General features: G+C 33.9%; 1 pseudogene; it reads left to right on the forward strand.

Moving 5' to 3' along the window:
• Positions 1 to 7,784, forward strand: part of LOC117638432 — an 11,457-nt pseudogene extending 3,673 nt beyond the window's left edge.
• The last annotated feature ends 1,920 nt before the right edge of the window (positions 7,785 to 9,704 follow it).

The following is a 9,704-nucleotide window of genomic DNA, read 5'->3' on the forward strand; positions in this document are numbered from 1 at the left end:
GGGATTTGGGACCATTTCTTGTCCCCAAGGGGAACTCTGGAGCGAGCCAAGACACCAATGTACGACTGCATTTCAATATGTGCTTGGCCAATACCTTTCCCCATTTTATTGTACTCAACAATTGGCCTCACTTTCTGAAGCTTTCTCTTCACACCACGAGGCATTGTGCTCATACCTCGACCAGTCTTTGAATCATCAGAGATTGTTGTCTGGCTGGTTGGTTCTATCTCAGCAGATGATGAAGCAAACTTCATCTTCTTCGAAGACTTCATCTCTTTCGAAGACTTGTCTTGAGGAGCTACAATTCCAAGCTTCTTGGAGCCAGAATCTTTAGTTTGTTGTTGAGAAACCATTTTAACTGACAAAACCGCAAGTGAAAATATTTCAGGAAAAGATTAAGAACACAAACGACGGTTATTAATAAAATACGACGTATGATATGATTTTAAACGCCGCAATGAAATAATCTCAGACGTAATAAATGTTTAAAACCATTATTTATATAACGTCGTGGTATTTATGTTCACACGACATAAATAGTAATACACCGTCGTGGTAAAACCATTATTTATATAACGTCGTGGTATTGATTTTCATACGACGTCAATAGTAATAAACCGTCGTGGTATTAACATTCACACGACGTAAAACAATAAGACAGACTGTCGTCTTTTTAGATACCAACCCTAGTTTCTTTTTCTTTATATTTTATCAAATAAGGGAAAAACAAAAACCATTGTTCAGAGAAATCAAACCTGCAATTAAACAAGCAAATAAAAAAAGACTTTATTTTAAAAACAACTTTGTCAATTTTCAGACGACGCTAGAACGACTGACGAACCGTCGTGGTCTACATATTTAACCACGTAAAAAAGAAGCTACCGTCGTCTTATTTAGTTGAGGTAGTTGTCTTCAAAGTTGGAAACTTTCCCTCTTTGTCTGTATATTTTATCAAACTTGGAAAGAAGTAAAATGATTTTGGCCAGAAAAAAGGTAAAAAGATTTTTCAAACAAAAAGCGTATGAGCATGCAAAACAGTAACCAAAATAGTGAAAATGAAAGCTTACCTTTTGCGTGCGATGATAGCAAGAGGAAAAAGATCGATCTTTTGCGTTCAGAGACGACGAAGAAGACGAGAGGAAGGCGATGAGATACTCTGACGGTGCTCTGACAGGAAAAAAGACGAAAAGTTTTCTCTTGTAGATTGAAATTTTTAATCGGGTTTGGAAACTGTGCATGTGTAAGTCGAAAAGTTGCTAATATATAAAACGATTTCAAAAAAATAATACGGCGGTTACATATAACAACGTCGTTTTTAACTAAAACGACGCAATTTTTGTTTTGCGACGTGGAATCATTAAGTTAACGTCGTTAGGTTTAATATAACCGACGTTGTTTTCAAGTAGACGAAAAGTTGCTCACATATAAAACCATTTCAAAAAAATAATACGGCAGTTACATATAACTACGTCGTTTTTAACTAACACGACGCAATATTTGTTTTGCGACGTGGAATCGTCAATTTAACGTCGGTACGTTTAATATAACCGACGTGGATTTGAATTTTTAAATTATGAATAGAATTTTTGTTCCCGTGACTTTTCAGTTTATTTTTCAATTACAGTGCGTTATAAATAGAGTTTTTTTTCCGGAGGAAATTTAAAATGAAGGAAATTAATATTCAGGAATATGTAAAGTTTCTTTTTTGGATGACAGATTTAAATAAAATAAGAATATAAAAACAACGACTGTTTTTTTTTATGTCGTCGTTTTTAGTCGTCTTAAGTAAGACTAAGACGACGTAATATATTTGTTGAGCGACGTTGATTTTTTTTAAACGTCGTTAGAAATTAAAAATTAAGACGTAATATATTAGAAATTAAGACGACGGTTTAAATTAAATGTACGACGTATAAAATGAATAAATACGACGTTAAATTTTATAGTACAATTTAAAGATAACGTCGTAGAACTATATGATAATGACGTCGATATATTTATATTTTCCGTCGTTGTAAATTATTTTAATACGGTGATATTTTTTATTTTTAAGCCGTGGATTTGTTTGTAATTATACGGCGTCTTATACGAAAACCTCGTCGTTTTATTTTATGAGTAAAAACGGCGGCTTTTATTGAAATCGTCGTCTTTACTTTCGACGTCGGTCGATTCATAACTTCTGCCGTTCTTTGTTGGCTTTGATTTTACTCTGCGGAAATCTGTTTCAAATAGGCGTCGGTTGTTTAATTAGGTACGTCGTTGTTTTTGAACAGCCATTTGAATCTCCATTTTTAGTTGTCTAAGGTGATATTAAACGACGGTGTTTTTAGAACCGTCGTCTTTTTAAAAACCACGACGGTTTTCACTTAGACCGTCGTTGTTTTCTGGTCGTCTTTTTCACTTTTTGTAGTAGTGCTTACTGGTTATTTCTGTGCTAATAGCGGGCCTTTAGCCTGTCCCTCTAAAATTTAACATGGGCAGAGCGGGCCAGTTTCATGGGCCCAATTTAACCCGAATCAAACAACAAACTCTGAAATTGAAACCCCAAATTGAACCCGAGTCAAGCAAACCCTAAAATTGAAGGATCCGGATCCTTTACTTAGATGTTTCTCTGTTATGACATGCTTAACTTTTCTTCCGCACACATGTCACCTTCTCAAAATTTAATCTAAGGACTATAACATTGTCACATCACACAAAACTCATATCCCTCACAATTTTTGTTTTGAAAAAATAAAATTCCTAAACCTAATGTGAGTGAGTTAACGTATTACATCCGTTAGTCTCTCTTGTTTTTTTTTTTTTCCCCAAATCCGTTAGTCTCTCTTATCCCCTATTATTATTTATTTTTTTAAATTTCTCTCTTTCTTCCAAAGACACCGTTATCTTCTCCACGTCTCAATCTTAGTCCTCTTCTACTAAATTCTATTCATAGAAACAAACACAAATTCAGTCACGATGATTGTTCTCAACAAACACAATTCAGAAATTGCAGATATGGGCTTAGCTAAGTTGGTTAGAGTGGATGTGTAGTTTAAATTATATTAAAGTAGAATATTGCATGTATAAAAATAAAAAATAAAACCCAGAAATTCTTTGAATTTATTTTAGTAAAATAATGGGTTAGTAGAGAAGTAAAGATTTCTCCAGGCTATTCGTTATCTCCAAGAAAAATAGATGAAGCCAACTGTGCTCCCTATTCTCTTTGTAAAGAATTGATATTTTGGTTCAGAGGTTTTTATTCATATTTCATATTGGGAGAGGGTTTGTTATATGAAATTTATACCATAGTATCAGGATGAAATTTTGGGCATTGGCAAGTAGATTATGAGGTTTGAATAGAGAGGTTTATTGTTCACATAGGCTTTGGGAGAAGGGGGAGTGTGCTGATATGCTGAAAAAAAAGAGGAAAAAATAAATTGAAAGATCACGTTAACTCAAGTTAGTTCAATTAGTGAATTTTTTTTTTCTTTTCATAAAATAAAATTTGTGAGGTATGGGTTTTGTATGTAATGGTCAACATTAAAGCCCTACGATGAAATTTTAATGAGGTCGCAAGTGGAAAAGTAACGGATTTAAACACATAATTTAACGTTTTATTTGTAAAGTTCTCTTTTTTAGAATTTAAAAGTACAAAGGAATTCATAAATAATGAAATTTAAAAGTACAAAGTAATTAATAAATTATGGAATTTAAAATTACAGAAATTAATGTTTTAGAATTTGTAAAGTTTCTTGTTTGGTTAACGAATTTAAACACATAATTTAACGTTTATTTGTAAAGTTATTTTTTTTTTCAAACTCAATTTCTATGGGAATTTTAGAAATGACTATTTAGATAGAATTTAAAGTTGGAATTTATGATCTCCAATTCCATGTTTTTTTCCCATGCAGAATTTCTAAATATATCTTTGTTTTGTTATCCGAACACAAGAATTGGTTTCTGTCAATTTAGAAATTCTGACTTTTATTAAAATCTCAAGTTTATTCCCTCATCCAAACGCACTGTACAAAGAGTTTTTATCAAAAATAGCCAAAATTTACCCCATACTTTCATAAATGTCAGTTTTTATAAAAACTTTCAAAAATAGCAAAAAACTCACCTAAAATTACTCAAACACCCTCATAAGTACAAACCCACAAAAAATAAAAAAATGCAATCTTTGTTTTCAATTTGATTTTAAACATCTATAAAACACAAAGGTTTGATCCCATGTTATATCATTGGAGGAGTTGAACCATGAATATGACTTGATTCCTAGCTTGTCCGAGTACTGCATCCACCCAACATTGATAGAGTTATTGATTCATCTCCATTATCTAATTACTTAATTATCTCTAATAAGCCATATATTTGTATTATATATTTAACAAGGCATTTATAGAGTTATTGATTCATCTCCGCAATGTTAAAGTTCATATCGGAATCTAATTAGCAACTTTGAAGTCCATATATGGCTGACAAAGGGTTGTGCGTGGCCTCCAATGGTGATAGCATCAACATGGCTGACGACAACAAATAATACCAAAGCTTCGAGCCCAATGACAGAGACAACAGATACTAACATAGGGGAGTTTTTATGTTTAAAATCAAATGAAAACATAGATTACAGGTTTCATATTTTGCTTTTTTAGGTTTTTGTGGGTTTTAGTTTTGAGGGCATTTGAGTATTTTTAAGTGAGTTTTTGGCTATTTTAGAAAGTTTTTATAAAAACTGACATTTATGAAAGTATGAGATAAATTTTGGCTATTTTGATAAAAACTCCTGTAAAAACCCTAAATTTGGCTTTTTGTTGTTGAAAATTTATGGCTTACTTCATAATTTGCTTTCTTTTTTGTTGGGATTAATAGGTGTAGTTTGAAGTGATTTAATTTAATTTTGATATGTGATCTTTGATTTAAGGTACATATAACACAAGGAGACCAGCTGGGAAAAGCAGTGATTGTGTCATGGGTCACGGTGGACGAACCAGGTTCCAATACAGTGGTCTATTGGAGAGCAAAGGGCGTGAAAGAGATGGCTGTGGGCGAAGTTACAACCTATAAATTCTACAATTACACTTCTGGTTACATTCACCACACCATCATCAGCAATTTAAATGTAAACTTGATATGCCCTTATGTTTTGCCTCATTTCTTTTTCCTTCAAATGCATAGGTCCTGGACTCTGAATGAGAAATACTCGGTTTTGCAATTTTCGGATCGAAATGATGAATGCAGTCTAAGTATAATTTACAAATTGTATTGTGATCTAATCCTATATATTCTTGTACAGTTCGATACCAAATACCACTATGAAGTTGGAATTGACCACACTAAGCGGCAGTTCTGGTTTATTACTCCTCCTGAAGTTGGGCCGGACGTCCCTTATACATTTGGTCTCATAGGTGAGTTTTTTGTATAGAACAGGATGTGCATTTATCTGGTTCAACTTTTGGCATTGGGATTCAAAAGGAAATCTCGTGATATTGACTAGCTTAGAGGTTGCAATGAGCCTCTTCCTTTCATGTTGAAAGATATGTGAAACCAAATTAGAGTTCTTTAGCTTATGAAACTTGTTCCTTAGTGTGCAAGTCTGTCATTTGAAACAGTTTTCCTTAACTTAGGAACTACGTAATCGATGAGACGCAATTGTCTGTGTTTGTGAAATGTAAATTGTTCCACTCTAATGTACTTGGGTATCATTTTCAGGTGATCTGGGTCAGACCTATGATTCGAATGCGACGCTTACTCATTATGAATTAAACCCACAGAAAGGACAAGCAGTATTGTTTGTTGGGGACCTCTCTTATGCAGATCTCTTCCCAAATCATGATAATGTCAGGTGGGATACATGGGGAAGATTCACCGAGAGAAGTGTTGCTTATCAACCTTGGATATGGACAGCAGGGAATCATGATATTGATTTTGCCCCAAAAATTGTAAGCATCTCTTGATACATTTGTTTGCTCTAGAAAGTGAGCTTATACTCTCATTTTCCATTTCTCGTCTTCGATATATAAGATCATTAAATTTGTATTTATATAATCTGTCTTCAGTATGATTTCTATACGCATGTGTGTAGTGTAATGTTCTACTTCTGTGTATCTTGTATTTTACAAAATTTAACGCAATATTTGCTGTTCATTTTGTAAAAAAGTAATTGGATGAAGTATTTTTTCCAAAAGGAAGTTTGGAATTTTTGTTGCAGGGTGAAACCGAACCTTTTAAGCCTTACACTCACCGGTATCCTGTCCCACATAATGCATCAGGGAGTACCTCCCCCCTTTGGTACTCAATCAAAAGAGCTTCAGCATACATCATAGTCTTATCTTCTTATTCAGCATATGGTAAGGTTATATATATATTTTCTGATTAATATATTAACATCGTACAAAAGGCTTATGCACATATGCAGCAGAAGATACTGTTTCAAAATTTCCTTTTCTGGATGCTCCTTGCATTTTTTACATCAGCTCCTCTTTTGCTCCTATTTATACTGAATTTTTGCGTGGTTTCGGAGGTTGGAATCCCCAATAACGTGAAATTGTTATCTCTTGTTTTCATGGATTTTTACAGTAGTATATTGTTGTATTCATCTCTGCAAATGACATCATGTAAATTCTTTATTAGAACATTAGTACTGATTGCTCAAATTATACCCTAGTGATATTCTGTAATGACTCTGTTTTAAAATGATAGAATTTTTCTTCCAAGATTATCGTGTACACCGATTTGAATTTCGTTTTCTCCACGGAATGTCTAATCAGTTTCTTAACTCTGTGCATAGGTCACATTTACCGTGTCTATCTTAAACAAAGTCCTTCAAGAGTTTCATTTACATATCATTTCCTTTTTTAAGGTAAATACTCTCCTCAGAACAGATGGATTGAGAAGGAGCTACCAAAGGTTAACAGAAGTGAGACATCATGGTTGATTGTTTTAATGCATTCACCATGGTATAATAGCTACACCAATCACTATATGGAAGGAGAAACCATGAGAGTGATGTATGAGCCATTGTTTGTGAAGTACAAGGTTGACGTGGTTTTTAATGGTCATGTCCATGCCTATGAACGATCTGTAAGTGCTTCATATACATTACCCATGTCCATATAATGAAAATATTTTCCCAGTTATTTGGTGATCTGTATAGAACTAACATATAAAAAATTTTAATTCAACATATTGATCCGATTTATCGAACATTTTAATCTTTCGAGAAAATCCATATGAGGAAAAGTACATTGCAGAAATAATTATACGTAATACTAAAGCACACTGTATTTGTTTTCCTTTTACCATCCTCCATCTACTCTCAAGATTCAAGATGTCAGAACTTGATAAGTCACTAATTTGTGTATACCACAGCATCGTATATCCAATGTCGCATACAACATCGTAAACGGTAATTGCATTCCCGTGAAAGATCAATCCGCACCGGTCTACCTTACCATTGGTGATGGAGGAAATAGTGAGGGCTTAGCAACCAAGTAAATATATTAGCATGCATGATAGATTTAGTGTTTTCTAGTTCATTTCCGTAAGTATTTGCCAGCTCTGCATACTGAGTCTATGAAAAATTCCTTTTGTTGTGATGCAGTATGACAGAACCACAGCCAGCTTACTCATCTGTTAGAGAGGCCAGTTTTGGCCATGCTACTTTCGGCATCAAGAGCCGAACCCATGCTTACTTTGGTTGGCACCGGAATCAAGATGGATATCCAGTAACTGCTGATTCTATGTGGTTTTTAAACAGATATTATAATCCTGATACTGAGTTTGCAAGTGCCCAACACTACTAGAACAAGGCTCATAAGCCACCACATGATGGAAAAAATGAAGACCTTATTTTGCTATCGTTCTCTTGAATAAATACCCAATGTATCAGCTAATAAAAGAAAGATGGAAAATACTTTCCACCTTCCTCTGTAAGTAGGAGCTCCTATCTTCGTAAGTAGGAACTCCTACATTCTTGTCAACGACAATATGACTGGAAATGTGAAAATGAAAAGATCTTATGCATTTCTCTCTCTTGCTGTTATTTTTGATTGTTTGACCTTGTGATGTTATTTCATTATTTTTTTATTATTTTTAATTAATGTGCCTAGATTGTTGTAAACCAATAAACAATATGTTATAAAATAATATTTTAATTTGATATATCCAGTGAAATGTAAAAATCTATCATATGTTAAATTTTCACATAAACCATCAAAATCAAATTTAATGTTAGAATATTTCACATCTCCAATTCCAAGAATGAAACAAACTTGGGTTGGGTTAGCTGAATGAAAAATACGGATTTGCAAAAAGATAAAATATTACTTCTAGTTAACATGGACATGTTTACAATGTAAATAAGGAAGTACCCCCCATTTGGATTCAAATAAAAATACTAGAAAATCAAATTCCTACCAAATCAAAATATGAAAAATCGGTTTTAGTGCAAAATACGATTTGGGCTAAAAATGATGGCTCATTAAGTCAATATGTACTTCATACTAAAATCCCATAAAATCAAGTTTTCTTATTTGATGTGTAATGAATAAAAGCCGCCAAAAATTATTTTGAGAAAATGATTATTCCGAAAAACCATTTTTCATACTTAATCAATTTTGCACCTTCGCTAAAAAAATTCTGGGTCTGCCATTGCCTGCAGCAACCCCAGCCAACCACCACCCACACCAACAAGTAGGGCTCGTCAATGGGCCAGGTCGGGTTAGCCTGGCCCAAATTTAATGGGTTTGGGTCGAGCCAGGCCGGGCTTTAAAGATTAGAGAGAAAATATCTGGTTGGGCCGGGCCGGGCCAGGTTTTTTTAGAAAATTCAAAGCCCAAGCCCGACCCATGAGCCGGACTTGAGAAAGCCCATCGGGCTGGGCCTAAACGGGCCCTACTTCATTTTAAAAAAATCATAAATTTAATCATAAAGATATTTTAGTCCAAATTTGAGATTAAACTCACTTAATTTCAATATTTTCACTTCAAACCAAATTCATAAAACACCCAATAAAATCACACAACTTATAAGATTTTCCACAAAAATAATAAAACCAAGTATTATTTTTGAGGTTATTACATAATTAGATCGTAATACATTTTAAGAAATAATTTTAAAAAATAATAAGTATCAAAAAATATTTTTTAAAAGGATGGTATGAATAAATATGCAAATATTTGGTGATGTGTTCAAGAAAAGCATGATTATATTTGGTGGTACGATTATGTTTCGTGATATGATTATATTTGGTGATGTGATATGTTGTTCATCTTATATATATATATATAATTGTTGAATTAATAATTGACACAAATTAATGTGCTAATCATCCAATTATAAAATAGGAATGAGTAAAGAAAAGTAAATGAAATGAAACAAATTATATATGTGATTCAAGTGATATAATCCTAAACTCTAATTTATACATAATTATATATGTATGCGGGCCTAACGGGCCGGGCTTTGTGGGCGGGCCAGACCGGATTTTCTTGGGCTTAATTGGGCAGGGCCTATGAGTCCGGCCGAGCTTCAGACATCCAAGCCCAAACCTAACCCGACCCAAGACGGGCCGGGATATCTCAAAGCCCATAATGGGCCAGGCCAGACTTTTTTTCGGTAGGCTAGGCGGGCCCCCATCGACACATGAGCTCGCGGGCCAAATGATGAGGCCTACCGACAAGACCCATGAAAGACACCTTCAAGTGTCTGATTTTCTTCAATTC

This window comes from Prunus dulcis, chromosome 8 (assembly GCF_902201215.1).
Source record: "Prunus dulcis chromosome 8, ALMONDv2, whole genome shotgun sequence".
NCBI lineage: Eukaryota > Viridiplantae > Streptophyta > Magnoliopsida > Rosales > Rosaceae > Prunus > Prunus dulcis.